This window comes from Astatotilapia calliptera, chromosome 1, assembly GCF_964374335.1.
Source record: "Astatotilapia calliptera chromosome 1, fAstCal68.1, whole genome shotgun sequence".
Classification (NCBI taxonomy): Eukaryota; Metazoa; Chordata; class Actinopteri; order Cichliformes; family Cichlidae; genus Astatotilapia; species Astatotilapia calliptera.
In genome coordinates this window covers 19,862,183-19,883,566 of record NC_137422.1, presented here as the reverse complement: position 1 = coordinate 19,883,566, position 21,384 = coordinate 19,862,183, and the positions used below count along the sequence as shown (strand labels likewise).

At 39.7% G+C, this 21,384-nt stretch overlaps 2 protein-coding genes across 3 annotated transcripts in view; one reads left to right on the top strand and one right to left on the bottom strand.

Moving 5' to 3' along the window:
* sord (sorbitol dehydrogenase) overlaps positions 1-21,384 on the bottom strand; it is a 278,112-nt gene that overhangs the window by 209,732 nt on the left and 46,996 nt on the right. The window lies entirely within an intron of this gene.
* fam189a1 (family with sequence similarity 189 member A1) overlaps positions 1-21,384 on the top strand; it is a 115,165-nt gene that overhangs the window by 70,864 nt on the left and 22,917 nt on the right. The window lies entirely within an intron of this gene.

The window sequence follows — 21,384 nt, the reverse complement described above, 5'->3', positions numbered from 1 at the left end:
GAGAAGCCATAAAATGGAAACGCAGCTTCTATTTCTCTCCACTTCATTTCTTTGAGGCTGCTACCAGCTTGGAGGGTAACTTCATTCAATTCATGGACATTTTCTTCTTCCGTTTTCTTTAAATGCATCTTTCATTTTTTATATTTTGGCAATGCTTTTGTGACTGCTATTCAACTGTTTTTACTGCGTTGCATCACCATAGCTCTATTAATTCAAACTGTCTTCGAGAAGGAAGGAAAGAAAGTGTGCAATGATTTCAGGGGACTCATTCGGAGTATGAAAATGGTCTAAACGCTGCTACCGCCGCCTGCCATCCTGTGTAATTAGGCTGCTGTGAAGAGACACCAGGCTCCAGATTTTATCACAACTGTATGCGCACATGTAGACTCACAAATGCACAACACATGCTGACATAAAGGACGCCGAGCGACGTGACACTAAGACTCAGAGACACCTGTCATGATACGCGCATGCATAAATAATTCATGCATACTGATTTCAAATCAGTGTCTGTGTTTGTGTGTGTGTGTAAGTGCATGTATCTTTTGTCTCCATCTTCCTCAGAGGCCTGTAATTCTCTGACTTGACCCAGATGGAGAGGTTTTAGTGGTAGATGTAGCCTACTGCCAGCTGAGATTGGCCCCGCAGGACCACCTGTCAGGAGTTGCTAAAGGAAAACAGAGAGACAGGAAGTGTGTGTCTGTGTGTCTGTGTGTGTGTCAGACAGACAAAAATGACAAAAATGCATACGTGTGCAAATGTGTGAGCTGTGAACGACTGAGTGAAGTGCGGTGTTTGGGGTAGAGACGGTGCAGTGTCAGAAGGAATGCACTTAGATATGAGTTTGCTTACACCCATTCATTATGACTTTACACTTAGACTTGCTTTTGTTTTAATATCAGTTGCATTGCAGAGCTGACAGGAGACCAGTACTAGGAGAGGGCAATAAAAAACAGCAAGCCTGATGTGTTTTAATATTAAAATCCATCTTTTTTACTCACTCTACACAAATAAGCGAAAGGTTAACTTCTGTAAATTTTAATAACCTCTTTTTGGTAGCAACACACATAGAAACATCTTTCACTTAAATTATCAAGTTGAACTGACATGATGTGGGAAATCTTCATTTTGCCTGATTTTATCCCTTAAAGACTTAAAGTGATACTTTAGGGGATAAAACTATCGTCTTGCACTTTTTTAAAAGTGTGTTTATGCACTTAATCTACAAAAATCTAATCCTCACCTGGCTTCTGCAGACAGAGCCCTTCCTGACTGACACGACCATATAAGGAAATCCATGCTGAGCTGTCAGAAAACATGAGCTTGTGTCTTAAAAGGTTTTCTTACATCTTAATATGATCGGTGATCTTTGCAACGGTGTATAAATGACAGAAAACAGGTAAAAGCACAACCTTTTAAACTGTACTGTGATTAACTATAAATCACACCACAGACAGAGTGCATGTAATCCTACATATTGGACAGGCTTGAAACAATAATGCCAACGTATAAGAGATTTAAATATTAAAACACTTCCTTTAGTCTATACTGTTGCATAAAAACAAATATGAAAAACAAAAATTTAATATCACAGTATAACCCTGTTATTAGTTTGTGGTGACATTCAGCAGATGGAGATGGGTAAAAACAAAACAATGATCTAAAAGAGGCTCAAAGCCTTCTCTCTCTGATGGAAGGAATTAATTAAATATGCATTCTCTCCTTCTAATTATTACACAAACACGCCTGCAATCTGTCACTCTGAGACAATAAAATGACGCAACAACCACCTGTCATGTTTTATTAGTGACTTTATTGATCACTGGCTTTCCAAAACATCCAACTCGCAGTCAGAATGAAATGTTTTTTAGCCATGCAGTCAAAATGCTGCATTGGTAGAGATTTATGAAAATGACAAATGCTAAAGTCCTCATATAAAGCAAGATGGATTTTCTTTGAAATGGCTGCTAACGCTCATTTTCTGTATCCACATTAAAGATTTCATAACACAGACGGCTTAATCATAACCAAACAGGAAGGTTAAATAGTAGCACATTTCAGTTAATCTCATATTACTGTGGAATTTTCTGTAGTAGTAAATATGCCTGGGTCCATACCTTTGAATTTTTCCACTCCTCAAAGCTCACTAAAGATGGAAATAGACTCTGGTATAAGGCAGTAAACATCTGCATCACACCACAGCTCAAAACAGCTCTTGCAGTTTGGGGCATGGATGGATGCAGGACTGTGGAAGTGTGACTTTGGAACCAGATCATTTAGGTCCTGTGGTTGCAGGGTGGGGCCTCAGTGGACTTGATTTTGGGGCGAAGCCTTGAGTTCTTCATAAGTTGCTGCTAGGCAGAGGCATGGTTGTGAGGGAATATGCTTGGTTTTCATCATTACTCGGATGGGTGGTAGGTGTCAAAGTAATATCCTCATGAATACACAAGGTTCCACAGCAGAACTTTGCATCGTTGCAAGGGGATTAATCTTTCACTTCAACTGTCAGTGGTTTTAGTGTTGTGGCCAATCAGTGTTTCAGCAAGTTAACTCATAACATGTTTGCACATTGACCCCTATTTAACTGAACTCCTGTCTCTCGGGGGAAAGAACTAAACCGTAACGTACGAGAAGACGGTTTCGTGGTGCTGCGGTGATGTGGTCTGAGGCACAGGGACAAAGGCAGAGAAACAGGCTTTGCATTTGTTTTGATGAATTTTCTTTGGTTCTGAGCCAGAAAAGGAATATTTTTTCTGTTTCTAGGCAACACCTTTTGCATCTTTCCCGCACCCTTTGTCAAATCTTAAAGTTCATTTTGGATTCGTGTGGATATTTGTCTGCACGTGTTTATCCAGTGCCATTTGTGATTCACTGTGTTTCTAGAAGGAAACAGAAGTTCAAATGCAATCCAATCTGCAGGTTGGAAAACAGACTTCTTTTTTTGTGTCTGTTTCTTTGTTGTAATGAAAGCTGTCTAGCAAGTGGAATTGCTATAAATTTGTATCATTAAATGTGACAAAACCAACCTAACTTGCCAAATATGAGTGTGTTTCCAAGTCCCTCTAGAGTGTCTTCTACCTAGTCACAATGCAGTAAATGCTGTACAGTTAATCATAAACAGCAGCTGTTGGTGTGAGTTCTGTTAACCTGGTGCGTGGAACTGAAGCGTCTTGTTTAGAGATGCTCGAGGAGGGTGGCTGTCTGCCAACACGGAGACTTCACCCCAAGTCCTCCTGCTGACGAGTGGCCTCTCTAAAGCCACCTCTCTGCCAACCTGAATAAAGAGCGTGTGTTAGTTCTTTGTACGCCAGGCGAGCTGAGAGATGTGCGTGTGAGTGTGCTTCAGGAGTGTCCTCCCTCTGGTCACAGTTTGCCTGTCACTTCTGGTCAGTTTGCATTAGCGCTGCCACTCTCCCTCTCCCACTGCTCCTCAGATCACCTCCTTTCTTCTCACATACTGTGAATCAATCTGTCAAGAATGCATTCAAATCAGTGAGTCAGAGCATCTTTGCTCTGGAAACCAACTTCAGTCTAAGCAGCTGAAAGAAAAACGAGGAGGGTTATTAAAGAAATGTCTTTTGAGTAACGATTCCTACCCAGGGGACCATGCTCGCATCACCCCCTCAGTACTAACTGTGTGTGAGCATAGTGGCTCAGCCTCAGGCAACAAAGCTCTACTGATTCAGAGACTTTGCCGGATGTTTTACAATGCATCTTTAATTTCATGTTTGTACAGTCATCTCTGTTTTCAGGTTGGTTAACCATTTCAGTGTTTCTCTTAATTGTGTATGTGTATACTGAGGGAGCGGCACATGTGGCAATACTATTGTTACACTTAAGAGAATCACTGTTATCGTACAAGCAGAACTATACCAACTAACTAAAGCATCTTTATACAAATGAAAGTCTTAAGCACAGTTCACATGTACTTTATCTGTATTTGAATTATACCTCCACGTTAGAGAGCTCATTACTGTTAGGGTCCCTGGGTCGTTGACCCAGTGTTTTGTGTTTTTGGTTCTTTGATTTTGTTGTTTCATTATATTCTAGCTTTGCTTTATGGGTTTTAGGATTATTCTTAGTTAAGGTTCTCTGGGTGGGGTTTGGTTAGAGTTTTAGTGTTCTGGTTTTCTGTCTGTGTTCCATAGTTGCTGTCTCCCCTGTCTGCTGTATCCCCACGTCCAGTCAGTGTCTGTGTCTGCCCTGGTCCCACGTCTCTGTTCCCTTTGTTGTAGTGCCTGCCTGTGAGTCTGTGTTATGGTTCCTGTTTTACTTTGAAAGTCCATGTCTGATGTTAATGTGTCTGGTTTTGCTTCCCCTTGTCTCGTTAGGCCTGATTTGCCCCAGCCGTGTTTCCCTCCTGTTATCCATTCCCTGATTGCTCCCTCTGTGTATTTAAGCCCTGTGTTTCTTTGTGTCTGTGTTGTGATCTACTCTCATTTAGGCTGTGTTCTGTCTGCCTGGTCATGCAAGTTTATTTGGATTTTTGTTACGTTTTGCCACTTTTTGCCATCCAGCAACAAAAGCTGAGTTTTGAGCTACTTTCCGCCTCCGAGTGTCTGCACTTTGGGTCCTTCTACTTCCAGTCCTGCCTGCACACAGCCTTAACCTGACAATTACATACTAAATTAATAATACATTACTTTTATATTTTGAAAACCTCAAACAAGCATATCGTCTACTAATGTGTAAAGTACAAGAGTGCATAAGATACTTGTTATAGGCTTGTTGTAATATACATTTTATTTCAGTTTTGCACATTGACCATTTTGCTTTAGGATTTACTATATAAAGCATATGTTATGGAGGTAAGCATCAACGACACAGAGCTCTCAGTTCTCACTCCTTCTTTATTCGTCTCCAACATCAACTGCGCATATCGCGCCACAAAACACAGGAACACACTTCCTATACACTGGGTGTGAGTGGAGTCTTCTAGTGGTCCACCACAATGTAAATATTCTTTATTATAACACTTCCTTGTTCAGCCTTGCATTCCATAGAAATAAGACTCCCAGGACAGTAGTGGCAGTGGGCTTTACTTACTCTCCTCCCTTATTAAATTTCTCCAACTCCAAAAGGGAACAGTGCTGTAATTTTTCTTTTTCAAAAACCAGAGTAAACACTCACCGGGCAATTCATTATATATATATGTGCTCTGCTGCTAGTTGCTGCCATTTCTGACTACAGTGTGCCCACCTGCACAAAAGCTCAGATCATCTGAAACTGGTTTCTTTAACATGCCAATAACTTCACTATGCCTAACTGGCCTCGACAAATCTGCATCGAGTGTGTGATGGTATCATCCAGAGGTGTGGACTCGAGTCACATGACTTGGACTCGAGTCAGACTCGAGTCATTAATTTTATGACTTTATACTTGACTTGAAAAAATGTTCTAAGACTTGTGACTTGACTTGGACTTTTACACCAATGACTTGGGACTTGAATTGGACTTGAACCGGTTTACTTGAAAAGACTTGATATTTTACCCCAAATATAAAATTTAACATGCATATTATATAGAGATTGAAAATGTGACGTCATTCACGGGTAGAACCGCAAAGGATTCTGGGAACTCGTGGCAAGCGGTACTAGCGCACGCAGGCTTTCAATTAAAATCAGTCACACAGCGATAAAAAGAAACACAAAAATGTCAAGAAGCTGTTGTATTATTAACTGCAATAGCCGGTCGCATGACAGCCACGGGAAGCCGACGGGTAAAGAGATCGGTTGTTATCGGATTACGTCGTTGAAGAGAAATTGTTCGAGCCATGTTTCCAAAGTAACAAAGAGGCGACTGGATTGCAGCCATCCAAAGACCAAATATAACGTCCCAGAACACTCCAGCTCACAGGTTAGTCTGCTCCAAGCATTTACACGAAGGTCAGTGTTTTTTAGTAGTTAATACGTCACTTTCATAACATAATTGGTGATATAGGTTACAAGCAAGTCTGGCGCTGAACAGAAATTGTCGCGCTATGCTCCTTTATTTATTGTGCATAAATAGTGAATTGTCCTGACACAATATTGCGTTTCGCTTCTGTTATTATGGTACATTGACAAAAACACATACTTTTATTCACAGGATAAAACAGGTTTTTTGTATCACTAATTGCCCAGTACGATTACAGCATACAATATTATTGTCACTGCTACATTTCTGTGATGCTACCAGAAATTATTTCCACTACTAATTAATTACCGTTGAGCTCAAAGGTCCTATTAATAAACGGTTAAGGAATGTGTATTTATGACGACGATTTGTGAGACTGGTAAACTTATGATACGTACGATGGTCTTTACTTTCTACACGGTGCATTTCAAGGTCCTGCACCCATCCGTCGGTAAACTGCACCTGGGCTTGTTGCAGTGACCGGAAGTTACTAAACTTCATGAGTGTATGCCCAAGAACCGTATAATTATAAATATGCATATAAATATGCTAAGATGAGATAGCTGACTTCATCTAACTAGCAAATGTTGTCCAGGCTACGTTGGTGATACAGTTTTTTTTTAATGTGTATGATATTTTTGTCATGCGATTTTAAAGCCGGTCCTACAACCGCATCCAAGAATAACATGCAGCTTATCTCAGAACTGTCGGTGAAAATTATTCTTGGAGCTAAGTTTAATTGAGCTGCATTTTAAAGAGGTGCAATTTCACAATTTGTGTATATTTTCTAAGTTCACTATTTTGTATGTGTTGAGAAAAACACAGATTTAAAAATTACATGGTCTAATATTTACATTTAGCATATAACTGCAACATTATTTTTTCGTTTGTTTTTTTTAAAGACTCGAAAGGACTTGAAATTCAAAGTTTCAGACTTGTGACTTGACTCGGACTTTTACACCAGTGACTTGAGACTCGACTCTGACTTGCCTGACATTACTTGAGACTTGACTTGAAACTTGAGGATAAAGACTTGAGACTTACTTGAGACTTGCAAAACAATGACTTGGTCCCACCTCTGGTATCATCTCCACATGGATCAAAAGCTGAGGAATGTTTCCAGCACCTTTTTCAATCTGGGCCACAAAGGGTTAAGGAAAAGACGCCAGTTTAGTTCGCTGGGTTGACCAGACGACCCAAATTCCATAAGGCTAATTCAGATGTCTGTGTTTGAATCCACCCCAAGGCCATTTACTGTGTGTGTCTCTTCCCCTGGTCCTTCTTCCAACTTCCCTACCTTCTCTCTAGAGTCTTATCAAAAGGCTAAAAAGCCCCAAAAACATATTTTTAAAAAAAGAATAATGCAGTTCAGATCCCTAAAGGGGTCCAGCTCATTACTAGCAAGCCAAAAAGTGGTTGGTAAGTGTATGTAAAAAGTCGGTAGTGTTTTATTTTCACCCACTGATACAGAAAGCACTTGCGTACACGCACAGTAAGTGTAACTGCTTTACAAACGCACTTATTTTTTAATAATATCATGAAGACTGATTTGATTGTTTTCATTATTTTAGTAAGCAGAAGATTTTGTGTGAGTGTGTGGTGAGGGTGGGTGCGGGGATGTTAATGATTAAATGCATCTCATCGCTGCCTATGCCTCCCCTACGGCTGCTCTGCACCTATGGCTTCTCTTTGTTTTGCATTTATTTATTGTTCATTTAACTGCGGGTGCTGAAAACTTAATTTTATTCCTCCAAAACAGTCACAATAAAAGAACTGAGTCTAGTATCAATAAATAGAAATGAATGCTCCATACTGTGAGAAAGACAGATGATCCACTCCACGCTGTTTCCCACATAAGCTAAAAGATGCTTCCCTGTAGGCAATTTGAGATGCTTTTTGAATCCAGCTGCCTCCTTTTATTCACTTGATGTTTTTCCCTTGCATTTATATCACCTTGTTTCATTGAGTGTTTAAAAACATCCCCCCTACACGCACAAACACATACACACCTACAGTAGCTATTGTTGATTTATTTTATTTCTGTCCTCTGCATGCTCGTCTTATGTGCAAAATGACAGGAAATGACGGGTGAGGGATTGGACAAAGGTATGAACAGTGCGAGAGAGCACTGGGGCAGAGTGTAAAAGAGCACGGCTGGCTGGATGAGCGGTAACCTTTCGGCTCAAGATAATGCCTGATGAATGGTGTCCTCCCCTAAGGCCCTGAAACGCAGGAAGTGAGGCTCCATATTAATTAGAATATGAATTAGATAGACCCTCTTATCTGATGGCTCATTGGAGCTGCAGCAGCATGATCCAGGCAGCAGCAGCATTTCAGCAAAATAGTTACAGCTCATCTCACTTTCCTCTTCTTCTACCATAATGATCACTGTCAGCACCTAAAACAGAAATAAAGAGAATTATGATTACATTTTGGCCTTTGAATCACCTTGTTGTTGAATTGTGCTATACAAATAAACTTGCCTTGCCTTGCCTTGCCTTGCCTTTAGTGGATTATACCGAGGCATTCATGTAACCACTTGTACTGTATGTGATGGTGATGCCAATAAATAACAAGACCGGATTTTTTCATCTTTATTCTAAAATGATCAAAATATCAAATATTTAGGGTTTAGGGTGTATCTCATCCTTTAAAGTGGCATCTTTCCCTACTCTTTATTTGCATCACCCGTCCTGTTTACTTTCTTTGCTTTTTGCCCCACTGAGCTTTTTGTTTTCTTCTTTGTTTTCTTCTTTTGTCAGGTTGAGTTTCCACAGTTACCTTTGCTTTTTCCAGCATTCACCATTTCAGCTACCTGGGGACATCTACAAATTACCTGGGAACACAAAAGGGCTTTCCGCTTCCGGTTTTGGTTATTCAATCAAGCTTTTATTTCCCCAGGTGTTCTTGTACCCAGAATTGCATTTTGAAAGAGAGGCTTCTGGGGAACTTGGCTAAATGATTTTTTGTTTTGCTTTGCCATGAGTTAAAGTAAATAACTTTCCCATTTCTTATTTACATAATTTAACATTTTCTTAAAGATACAAATACATATTCAATACAAAATAAAAATATCATTTAATATTGTAAACCTTATTTATATAATAATAAGTTGGGGGAATAGGGTTAGTATGCTGATGTCACAGTTCCTGGCACATTTATGTTTACTTATTATATGATGCTTTTTACCAAGTCTGTGTGAGGCTAGTATCGGCTGCCATGCTAGCAGCTTGGTGATATCGAATGTTAGCTGATGTCAGCAGAAATAATTACATGTAGCCATTAGTTTTTGATCGGATTCCCTTAATTTATAAATATATATGGAGAAATGTTCACATGGCGGTGCTAAACAAAAGACTAAACCACGGTATAGCTGTGGAGGCATTTCACTCAACGGCACAAAATTCAACCTGAAGTGACATTTGAGGAAAATATGGGAGAGCACCAATGTCAGCAGACTCCATCATCACGTCGGGGGGCCTTAAATGTCTGACTAGGGTTTCACAGCAGTCTGACTGAGAGTGTTTTTAATATGAGAATCAAGGATTAAAATGTTGGTGTATACACAAGTCTAGCACTAGTTCAGTGGTTCTTTGATTGTGTCAAATAAACCACAGTAGATTAACTGAACTAGTGCACACCCCTTCTACAGTATTGTTTGGCTTGTTTGTGCTGTTGGGAGAGTATGGTAGATGTTGTTTAAATGCTAAAAATGGTTAATTTCAGCCTGTTGCTAGGTGGTTGTTAGGCACGTATGATTCAACTTTTGTGGCTATAAAAGAGATGTTGCTGTGAAAGTAAAATGATAGGATGCTTTCATAAGGTGTTATAGGCGCATAAAGACTATAATCAGGACATTTTAGTCTGTTGCTAGATGGTTGTCAAATATGATGGCAAAAACTTACATTGCTGTCTGAAAGAATGCAATTATTTGCAATAGAAAAGATATTAAATATCTAAACTATCTCTTACTATGTCTTGAAAAATATTAACTTATTTGGGGACAAATGACAACAAAAGTCTGGAAAAGTAAGTGGTACTAAAAGGAAACAGCTTTAGGAATGTTTTGTAGGTTAACTGGCAGCAGGTCAGTAACATGACTTGGTATAAAAAGAGCGTCTTAGAGAAGCAGAGTTTCTCAGAATTAAAGATGGGCAGAGTTTCACAAATTTTCAAAAAACAACATGGAATTGCCTGGATTTTGAATATCTCCTCATCTGTGGATAATAATATCATCAAAAGAATCTGGAGAAATCTCTACTTACAAGGGACAAATCCAAAAATCAGTATTGGATTTCACTGATCTCTGGGCCCTCAGGCAGCACACTGTTAAAAATAGGCATGATTATCCATGGAAATCAGTGCACGGGCTCAGAAACACTTTTAAAAATCAGTGTCTGTGAATCAATCATAACATCCACAAATGCAGATCAAAGCTGTATCGTGCAAGAAGAACATGATCCAAAAATAATGCCGTTTTCTCTGAATCTCTAATGATGAGTTGGATTAAATGGTGGGGGAAAATGCTGGACAGGCCTGAGGTGCCTAAATGTATAGTGAAAGTGTACTGGGAATGTCTGGCGGGGGCCTTGGTCCATGAGATCTACAATTCCCGTATTCCAAAGGTGTCTGGGGACACTGAGTCCAAATAGACAATGCACCACATGCCTATTGGTTCCTGTTGGTAACTTTTCAACCACATGGTGGAAATCAGAGGGGGAGAGACCTATCAGCTGCTGGGTACTGGTAGGCCAAGCGGAACATGACTCTGGTGGTAGCTGAAGCAAAAATTTCGGTGTTGGAAGAGTTTGGTGTAGCCATGGTACAAGACTTTCAGTTTGTCTTGAAGCAATTCTGGCAAACTGTCAGGTCCCTCAGGACTCAGGACACCCTGTCCATCACCGGGGGCAAGGTTACCGAGGTAGTTAAATAACTCCACTGTGGCCTGGCCCCTGGGGTGGATGAGCTTTTTCCCCAAGTTCCTTAAGGCCTAAATGTTGTAGAGCTGTCTTGGTTGACATGTCTCTGCAGCGCCATGTGGAGAAATAAAGTGGTGCATCTGGATTGGCAGAGTGTGCTTCCCTCCTGTGAAGTTCTATGCCAGGGAACTAGAAAGGGGAGTTCATCCAGGAGGAACAATGATGAATGGGATGAACAATTCATCCCAGTCACAGAATGCTAGATCAGGTCTTTATCCACTTGAGGACATTTTGAGTGCATGGCTGGGCATCCTACCTACCAGGAGTAGACTCGTGACACACTGGAGCGGTTATGTCTCTCTGCTGGTTTGAGTTTTCCCCCAGGTGAGCTGGAGGAGGTGCCTGGGGCGAAGGAGGTCTAGGCTTCACTACTCACCTGCTGCCCTTGCAACCCAGCCTCGGACAAATAAATGGAAATGGATGGATTCATTGTTTGTCGTGCACAATTCAGCTTTTGTGGGTATAAATTAAATGTTGTTGTTGTGGAAGATTTACTTGTGTGCCATGTTTGGTTGCTTTGTTCCAAGTGGTCTAGCAGGAGTTTGCGGCCAAAGAAGTAAAACACAGACAAAGATTTTTTTCTATTATGGTAAGATTTCCAGTTGTTTGATCCTTTACTTTCTTTTTTTTAGAAACAGATTTTAGTCTGTACTACGTTTTGTGCGTTCCATTGTATGATTCGTTTAATTGGTACAGCATCATCATTGGTTTTCAGTGAACAGACAAAAGCAGTCGGCATCTTTTACAAAGTTCCTCCTGTACTTCTGTGTGGTGTGAGTGTCTTCTGGGACCAACTTCATTATAGGCTGTCTCATTACAGCAGCCCCCCTACTAAGAGCCTGCAGAGAGGAGCAGAGAAGGCAAAGCCTTCTTGTTTTAGCCCTTTAGAGGTCAGCAGTTGATTAAAATGTTGAGAAGTAGAGGTTAATCAGCTACTGACCCTCAGGGTGATATTGTCTTTCATGGTCTGTTTTAATCAATAAGTGCGAGTGCTGGCACAGAGACCAACTTCTCCGCTCTCTATACAGAGCCTATACTTCTACTTCCCAAACACTGCCTCCCTGATTACCTGTCATATAAATTCTTTTTCTCATGTGAACATTTTGAAGTAGAGAGCTATACTTTAGGTGTTAAAAGACATTATTAAGAAGTCAAAGGTTACATTCAAGACGATCTTGTAAGATGTAGTGTAATGTGCACGCCGTTCAGACTTCAAGTCTCATTTGCCACAAAAAGTTGTCGGAGTGTAACTTCCGCAGCCCGTCTCAAACCAAAGACACCAGTCCATCACACCTGGCGATGATGTAGTCTGACATGCTGTCAACACGACTGCACATCAAAAGTGCACAAAGTCAAGAAGCAAGGGGGTCCTTTTGTCCCTCTGTGGGGGGATACTCCCACTAGGTTTAAATCTGGGACTCCCCACCATTTGACCTTAGAACTGAAGAAGCTTCTCGGATGAGAGGTGAAACGTCTTCAAGCAACTTAAAGAAGTCCAGACGCTTTTCTTTGCAAGCTCCTTTGACTACGATGACCTGGATGACTGAGAACCTTCACAGACAAGAAGCAAGGTGCTTTTTTTAATATTACAGTCAACAACTAAACATCTGGTGTAAGAACAATTAAATACAGCTGGTAGGAAAATAAGAAAATATTACAGCTATTTTTAGTGCTGTGACCTCTGCAGGAACAGCTTAGGTACGACAAAGAGCAGTCAACACTTCATCAATCCCTCCATAACCCCAGTTTCATATTCATTGCAAAATACATAAAGATGTGAATTTAATCCCTGTGGAGGGTAAAAAAGAAACAGTACTGAGAATATGCAGATTTGTATGCTGCATTTAACTCTGTTTATAGTTGGGTGTACTGGTGTTATGACTTCTGCAAATTAATATGTCTCCCGTTATCCATAAACACATATCTTTACATGGCTTAGGCTTTAAATTGATGTGCTCTCCTGCAATGAAGCCATTTCCCATCAGGATGAGGAGTGTATAAAGTCATTACCTCTGGCTTAGTGTGGTGTCTCCTGGGTTCAGCTGCTGAGAGTTAGTATCAACACCTCCACTGTTTATTTGGACCAGCACTGAACTCGGGGTCACTCAACTTCCATCACACCTAATCCTGATGATGTGAAAACACAGACACACACAGACATAAATATACACCTTCACCTCACTACAGGGGAAAGCAGAAATGTACCTGTTAGCAGCGAGAGACAATGAGATCCAGCTGTTGCTGCCCTCTATTTGATTCCTCCTGTGTTTTTCTAAGTCAATATGACAGACGCCAACTCACTGTTTTCTTTCTTATGTTTTAACCCTAAAGCTTTGTGCAATTTATGTCCGTAATGTAACATTACTTAAAGAGGCAAAGCAATTTAGCTCATCTGTAATGCCAAAACACAGCACACTGTTGCTTTTTCCCATTATAAACTCAGTCATGATCTCTCATTGTCCGTAAAAATGCTTTTTGCGCGCAGATGTTTCTGATCTCTGCAGGGGCATGAGGATTGATATACAGTGTCAGAGGGAAACTGAATCAGAGGGGTTGTGATCTGCTGAGCAGAAGCAAAAACAAAACAACATTGCCTCCATCTCTTGTGGCTCAGGGATAATTGAAAATAAATAGTGTTGTGTCGCAGTGCTGCTGCAGACTAAATACTAATTTGTGCTGCAGTCAGAGGACGTTAACACTGATTCAAATTCTCCTTTTGTTCTGTCCCCTTCTGATCAAAACTGTCAAATCTTATTATTATTTCACCCTCCAAACAGTTAAAGCACAGCTGTTGATTATAATATCTTTTAAAAGAGGGTTATTTAAATGTTGTTATACCCTACAGTGTAGTCACTGGAAGCACTACAACATGAGCCCGCATCTCATTGTCATACCACATTATTTAACTTTATCTGTTGCTGTGAATCTTCGTTTGATGTCATGATGGCTCGTCCATTTGAGCCACTCCAGTTTGCACCTGCCTGACACCTATTGGTCACAAAAGGAAAACTTTAATTAGAGCTGAAAGTTAGATTCTCAACATTAATATCCTGCCAGTGGTAGAGGTGGCTTATCCTAAGAGTAAAATATCTCGGAGTGCTTATCCAACAGCAACAGTACTGAACACTTTTTCTTTATATTCTGTCAGGAAAATGGTCATTAAAAAGGGGAAATAGAAATAAAATACAGTATATAAGGCGAAAACAGTTCTAGCTTGAAGGTGAAGATTTCAAGTCATCTTTATTCTTCAACACAGCCTGAACTCTCTTAGGCCTGCTTTCTTGTAATTTCTTTAAGTTGTCTTCAGGAATAGTTTTCCTCTTCTTGCAGGAATTTCAAAGCTCTTCTTTGGATGCTGGTTGTGTCTTCTTCTGTTTTGTTTCCAGATGCTTTCCAGATGGTATGTATGGTGGATCAAACTCTGATAATACTGTTCTGCATTCATAATGACATAAATTCTGACAAGATACCCGACCACTGACTGAAACACAGCCCCAAATCATGACAGAGACTCCACTTTGCTTTAGTGGAGATAGTGTTGCAGACACGTACTGCAGTACCTCACTCCTTTCCCTACTCCGTGCTTATTGTTGATGATTTGAACCAAGAAATTTCCAGATTTGGATTAATCAGTCTATAATGGATCTCTGAGGTCGTGTGTCAGGTCTTTGCTGGATTTTTCTTCCTGTTTCTTAAACTCATGACTTTCAGATTCTGTTAATCTGTTGTAGTTTTTAAGGCCTGCCACTCCTTCTTTTGTCCTCCACTTGTCCAGTTTCTTACTGGACACACACCATACAGGAGTACAGGAGGAACTTTGTAAAAGATGCCAGCTGCTTTCATCCGTTCAGCTAATAACTCTTTGGGAATTAACGTGTTGGTACAAAAATACGATTTTATGCACCTATTTCATAGATTCACCTAAAGAAATGGGAAGAAATGTTTTGTTGCCTTGTGTAGACACATCATTGGTTTATCCATTGAGTTAGGTGGGTTTTGTTTTGTTTTGTCTTGAATGATTTATGGCTGTTAAATGACTCAACAAACAGCAACAACAAAATTCCTTTGAAGATGGTTAGGCGTGAGGACAGGACTGAAACTTAGTGAAAGCAGCCAAAGAAAAACATTGAAAGGCCTGCAGAAGAGAGCTACTGCTCAAGACCACTTCTAAAAAATATAAGGAAATCTGGTTCCTTGGAAGCAAGCTATAAAGAAAAGAAGCATGGCTCAAGACTTTTGCACAGCACTAAAAGTAATGACTCAGCAACAAGTAATCTAAATTGCCACCATGTAGAAACCTGATTCTTAAAAAAGTCGACCCAACATCACTCACTGGTTTGTGGCCATCAACATGTTAGTTTGGTTTTTTAACTGATGTGATATGTGAGAGCTTATATGTTAGTAATTTGTCGCTTGCCTGATAAGACACATCATAAATCATTCCCTGCTTTAACTTGTCTTTCCTTCTTAATAAGACCCCAATTCACTTGATTAACACATGCTTTGTTGAAAAACACTGCAGAATTTTTTTTTGAAAGTCTTCACTAAGGTATTAAAATAAGTGAGAATTAGAGCAATTTTATCAATGATTTTTATCCAAATAAAGTAAAATTAATGACTCTCCACTTTAAGGAAATGGATTGATGGAATTATGATTGAATAAAATACTGGTTAAAACATCAGCTGAGCTCTGAGCTTCAATATTAAGGTTTTGACAGCTCTAAGCACTCAGTGTCGAGTGTGAATTAGTTTGGATTAGGGGTTCGACATAGCCCCAACTAAAAACTAAGATCTTTAAAATCCAGTAACTTCTATCCCTAGATCTTGGTTAAAAAACATCTCTTGGTACTGATATATGGTGGGTATTACAGCATTATCATTGCAAAGCTAACTGGCAGACTTCTGATGGTTCTCATACACACTAAAAAATGCTGTATATCCACTCGAAGCTGTGAGATTTGTGAGTACAAGGTGTACTCTGAAATCCATAACATGCTGTGGTTTGCACTTTCAGTGCATCTTTGATGAGCCGATGGCTGTTTGAATTTCTGCCTTTGCATCTGCCTCGCTCCACAAACCAGAGTAGCTGTGCAAATACTGTTTTCAATTATGCTTATCATTTTGTAAGTTAAAAATAAAAAAGTACAGCACAGTCAGCAAACATGAATGTTAAGTTAGTCTGTCTTGCGTTGTTAATGCAGTTACTACCACACCCTACTTTTCAAATGAGGTTGTGGCATGTGAAAAAAAAAGAATTCTTAAGTAACATCTGGATGAGCTAGGAGTTTAAAAATAAGTGCTATGGACAAATGAAGTTCAAATGAAGTTAACCAACAATGTGCCAGCAAGATTTTTTTTTTTTTTAAATTTTGTAATTCTTAGTGGAGAGGTGGAGCATGGGCAAAAGGAGAAGCCATTAAATTTCGGTACACATCTGATTCCCCTTCCTGAAAATTTCCATATTGGGCATTGGCCTTGGTAGAGGATTTTCTTTCTCAGTCTTCCTTAAATATTAACCAAGCATTGGGCTTGTGTAGCAGGCAGAGGTAGAAAACTCGACTCGCCAAACTGACAGACTTTGCACAACATCAGCAAATTCTTGATGCAAATGTCGTGCACCCAGACAAGAAGCAAACACTGAAAAGAGACTGGTTGTTATGAAAGCAGAACTCAAACTGTGCTTTAAGAAACACTAATATGACCTAACCTGAACAACGCTGAAAATGTGCAGATGGAGCTTAATGCTGTGCGTCTCACACAGCTAACAGCGTGTGATGGGTGGGGTTACAGTAGTGACCTATGCTTCATGAAAAACAAGTTGCACTCCATTAAAAATTTAGGAGAAGCTCATATTCATTTCTGTTTTTGGTTTTATTTATTTTATTTTTTATTTCATTTGCCAGAAAGATTTGCACACAACTGTACAATGTCTTGTTAGAACATACTGTACTTTCTGTATGACAGCTGTGCAAATGTGGCAGCTTCAGGCTATAAAATATTCCATTATTCCTGCTGAAAATACTGCTGACATTGTCATTTGGTGATATGCAGTAAGAGCCCCCAGTTTCCTTTGATCTTTTTTCAATTAAATACCTTTAGTAAGCTTATAATAAAGCAATGTGAGTTCAGCTCTTCAGCACAAGGCTTATTTGTGATGGTGGTCATGGAAGCACATACATGGAAAAGGGCTTTAACACAGAGAATTGGAGATTGCAGCACATACATCTCTTTTTGCCCTGCTTCTTTAGACAGAACTTTTAAAGATGAATGTATAGTTGAGTGTTTATATAAACCGCTGAATTGACAACTTCTGAATTCCTTTAAAAGTCCACATTCTTAAAGGACTACTTTGGCATTTTGGAGATTTGTGATGGCCAGAAGATCAACGCGACTCTCTGTTAAATATGCAGCTACAGCCAACAGCTGGTTAGCGTAGCACAAAGACTGTAAATATGCCAAGCAGGAGTTCATTGTGGACGTTTGTGTTTTACAGACTACTTGGGTTGATTTTCAAATATGCCCGTTGATAAGATTAAATTTTAACTTCTAATGCAGAGGAGTATCAAACATGCATTTTTGATGATTTGGGAATGACTCACTGCCTTACTGTCATTGTGAGCATCCTTGAAACGCTTGCAGCTTTGATAGAATGATACTACTTGACTTGCTGGTTGGGCTATTTCTTGAGATGAAAATAAAATATGACAAAAAACATGCCACCCAGAGTGGTTTTGGGCTGTGAAGGTTATTTCACCATCCACGCTCTGGAATATCATGGATGTAACAGTAACAGATGTTCCAGTCAGCACTGTCCAGGGTGTACTCAAACTCCTGCTCTGTGGCAGCTGGGACGGACTCCAGCACTCCCGCGACCTGGATGGAAGGATGAAAATGGATGAAGATGGATGGATATTCATCACATCTTTTTTAATCATACGAATCAGAAAACCTGAAGCAGCAAGACTTCTGATCGCCATGCAAGTCAACTGACTTTTCTATCACTATTGTTAAGAGCTCTTTTTATAGTCTGTGTTTTTCAGAGTATGAAAAGTGAGCAGCTTTCATAGAAATAAATCAGGCAATCAGGCAGCTTCCAGTCCTTTAAGAAATCCATAGAAAACGCTTGGGAAAATGTTGCCCCGGACAATATAACTGTAGCAGTTTTACAGTTTTTGTATGGATGCATGCATCCATACAAAAAGCATCATCACTTTTCTTTGCATGTGAAGAACAAACTGGATGCAGAACACTAAGAGGCTAAGCTGCAACCAAATGATTTGAGCCTCAGTGACAGTTATGGAGAATTACAGCGGCACACCTTGGGCCTTATATGCTAATCTATGTGTGTCTGATGGAGATGAATGGTGATTGTATTATGGTGTATTCTCCTCCGTAGAGAGTGTTAAACGATGTGATGATGACATGCAGCGTAAATCTGCCACGACCGAGTGCCGTGTGTGTGGCTTTTTTGTGTGTGTGTTTTCCTCTTTGGCATGCAGAGGCCAGCACAGCAGTAATTAATGACTAGCTGCTAATGGTGCTGTGTGATCCTACATGGTAATGAGAAAGTATTGTATGAGGCCAGGCATGACAATCAGTTCAGCAATGAGAAAACATTGCGGTGCACAGGTGAGAGCCTCAATCACACAGGCCTGGGGAGGACAAATCAAAGGGATTTATTTGTGGCCTTTTCTAAAATAGAAACACACACACACATGCACACACACACATTTGGGTGTCTGCACGAGCGGCATAGTAAATCTGAACCGATGAAGTTGGCTGCACCTGCTCTTCTGTTTCATGGCTGTGTGCTTTTTATTGTAGCCATATATTGAGATAAAGGGTAATTGTAAGATCTGACACAGATTCACGAAACAGTTATGCAAATGCGCCCGACTAGAAATTAAATATCCTTTTAAAGAAACATGATATTACGGCGCCGCACTCCAGCAGTCACTGGAGCTTTGATAAAGAAAAACAGTTTTCTCCTCTGTTTGAATTGCAGTTGGTAATTGTTTGAGGCACAGTACTGTATCTGACTGGCTCAGCAGGCAACAAGGCAAACACGGAGTGCTTTCAATAATGTGCAACTTATGGCCGTGTGTGTCAGCCAAGGAGCTTTTACTGTCATCAGTTTGCACGTTACAATAACCTCATCATGGTATTTTCTGTCGTGGCATCATTCAAGTTAAATGCTTCTGCAGCCCCAGTTGAACTAATGAAAATGCCTTCTGCTTCCTGTTCACTTCCACAAAACAGCCGTCTGCAAATGTTAACTATTACTGTCAATACAGGATGAACCAATTGGGGATATTGTGACAAAACGTCTGTTTCTCTGCTTATTACCATATTCATCTACAATACCGTATTAATTTCCACACCAAAAGAGCCCTCACCATTGCTGGGTGCAACCTGAATAGAGAATAATAAATCCAGGATGCCAAGAGAAAATTGTGCAGCACAGCCTTGCATTAGTGATGTTGCTTTTTACAAACCTCAGTTAGATAGTTTCAAAACACTTGTCAGAAAGAATGAGCAGAAACAGTAGATCCGTGTGTTTATGTTTTTTAAACCGTAACAGGCAGATCCTGCTGGTTTGGCTGACAAATGTCAGCCCTGTGTACACAGACACTTCCACACTTTGTCCAGCAGTCAGAAAATCAGTCATAGCTGCTATTTACAGATGCATCTAATCGATGATAATGAGCTAATGTTTTGTCAAGGAGACAATTGATCAAATTCCCTATATGACAGTGTGTTTGACAGCACTATACAGTGTGTGTGTATACGTGCTTTCATGATTTAGCTATTGTTTTATAAATTAGCTCAAGCGGTACAGTTCAGATTTATGTATAGCCACACGCTGCGTATCATTTTCCATGCATCTTAAAAGGAAGAAAAACACTCTCTGTAAGAAATGTATTCTGTTAAATTATGGAAAAGTGCTGGCAGCTAGATTTGACAGTATCAAAAAATTGTACTTATTGTGAAATAAAAAACAAAACAGTTTCTTACTGTAATAATTATAACACTAGAGAGCTACAGAGAATATGAACCTTACAGTATAACGCCACAGCTATTTGTTTGGCATTATATTTTCATCAAACAGATTATCACTGCGCTCAGATGACTTAATCAACTGGTCATGAGGGAAAAATGCCTATTAATGAACCAGTTGTGAGTTGTTGGCGGAGATTACTGGCAGTTGTTTGTGAAGAGGTACTGTGTAAGTTGTGAATATAAACAGAATGTAGTAATTTGCAGTTCTCGTGAACACATATTTGATTAAAACTAGATTGTGGAAAACATATCAAAGTGAGAAAATTTGCCATGTTAAGAAAAAGCTTGTTTAGCTTATTTTCTTTTGAATTTGATTGCAAAAAAAGAAAAAAAGTGGAATGAGCCAACAGAAGGCTGGTAAGTAAGAAAGTTAGTGGTGCTAAAAGAAAACGTTTTGCAGCTAATTAGATTAACTGGTAACAGGTCAGTGTGGGTGTAAGTGAAAGACGCATAAGTGATTATGCTCTCAGTTTGTGCAATAGCTTGCTGTTAATATAAATGGAAAGATTGAGGAGAAGAAGAACATATAATTTACATTTATCAGAAAAGCTGGGAAATGACTAGGTTACAGTGATTTAGTAAATTAAAAATAATTTACAATAAGGAGTTTTGAGTCGTTGTCTTTGTGTCTGTCCTTGTGGTGATTGTTGTTAGACAAAGTGTTCAGCTGCATGTCCAGCTTGTAGTGCAGATTGTGATTCATTCAGTATCCAAATCCATTCACCAGAGACACTGTCATGTTTATCTGCTGATGGAGGAATCCAAATATTGATTATAACTGCATTTAAACAACAACAGCAAGGAATTTGCTCACGGCACGTGGCCATCCTGTGCTGTTTGGTTGAAACAACATTATGTCCTTCATGTTGGACATGTTTTGTCATCCACTTTGAAACATTTTTTTTTATTTTAATAGATGGGAAGTCTATTTTTGACTAATGTCTCTCAAGATGTCACCAATGGTCGGGCAGCAAGTTACTGAGCGCAGTTGTGTCCTTGCAGTGCAGAACTTCAAAAACATGCGTAGTGCCACGTCGGTATTAAATATATGAGACAGGCTCCTTGTTTTAGAGGTATGGAAATTTTTTTAATAATACATTTCTTGAAGACCAGATTGCTCAGTCTGGTATTGTTCTTGCGCAGCTATTACGCCACCGAACCAGACAGCTAATATCACATTCAAATGAAATACTAATTAAGAAGATATACACATCATTACCACCGATGCACCATGGGACTCCAGAGTCATGCTCTGTCTGTCTCCTCCCCTGCATGTTTCTGTCCCCATTTATTACCGGTTGTCTCCTTCGTTTCTTTTTTCTTTTGTTTGCATTCATCCTCACTCTTTTCCTTCTATTTATTTATTTATTTATTTATTTGCTTTCTGCCATCTAAGGAGTTGCTCCTCAAGCTTTCCCATCAGCCCCTCAATCTTTCAATTTTCTGTCAT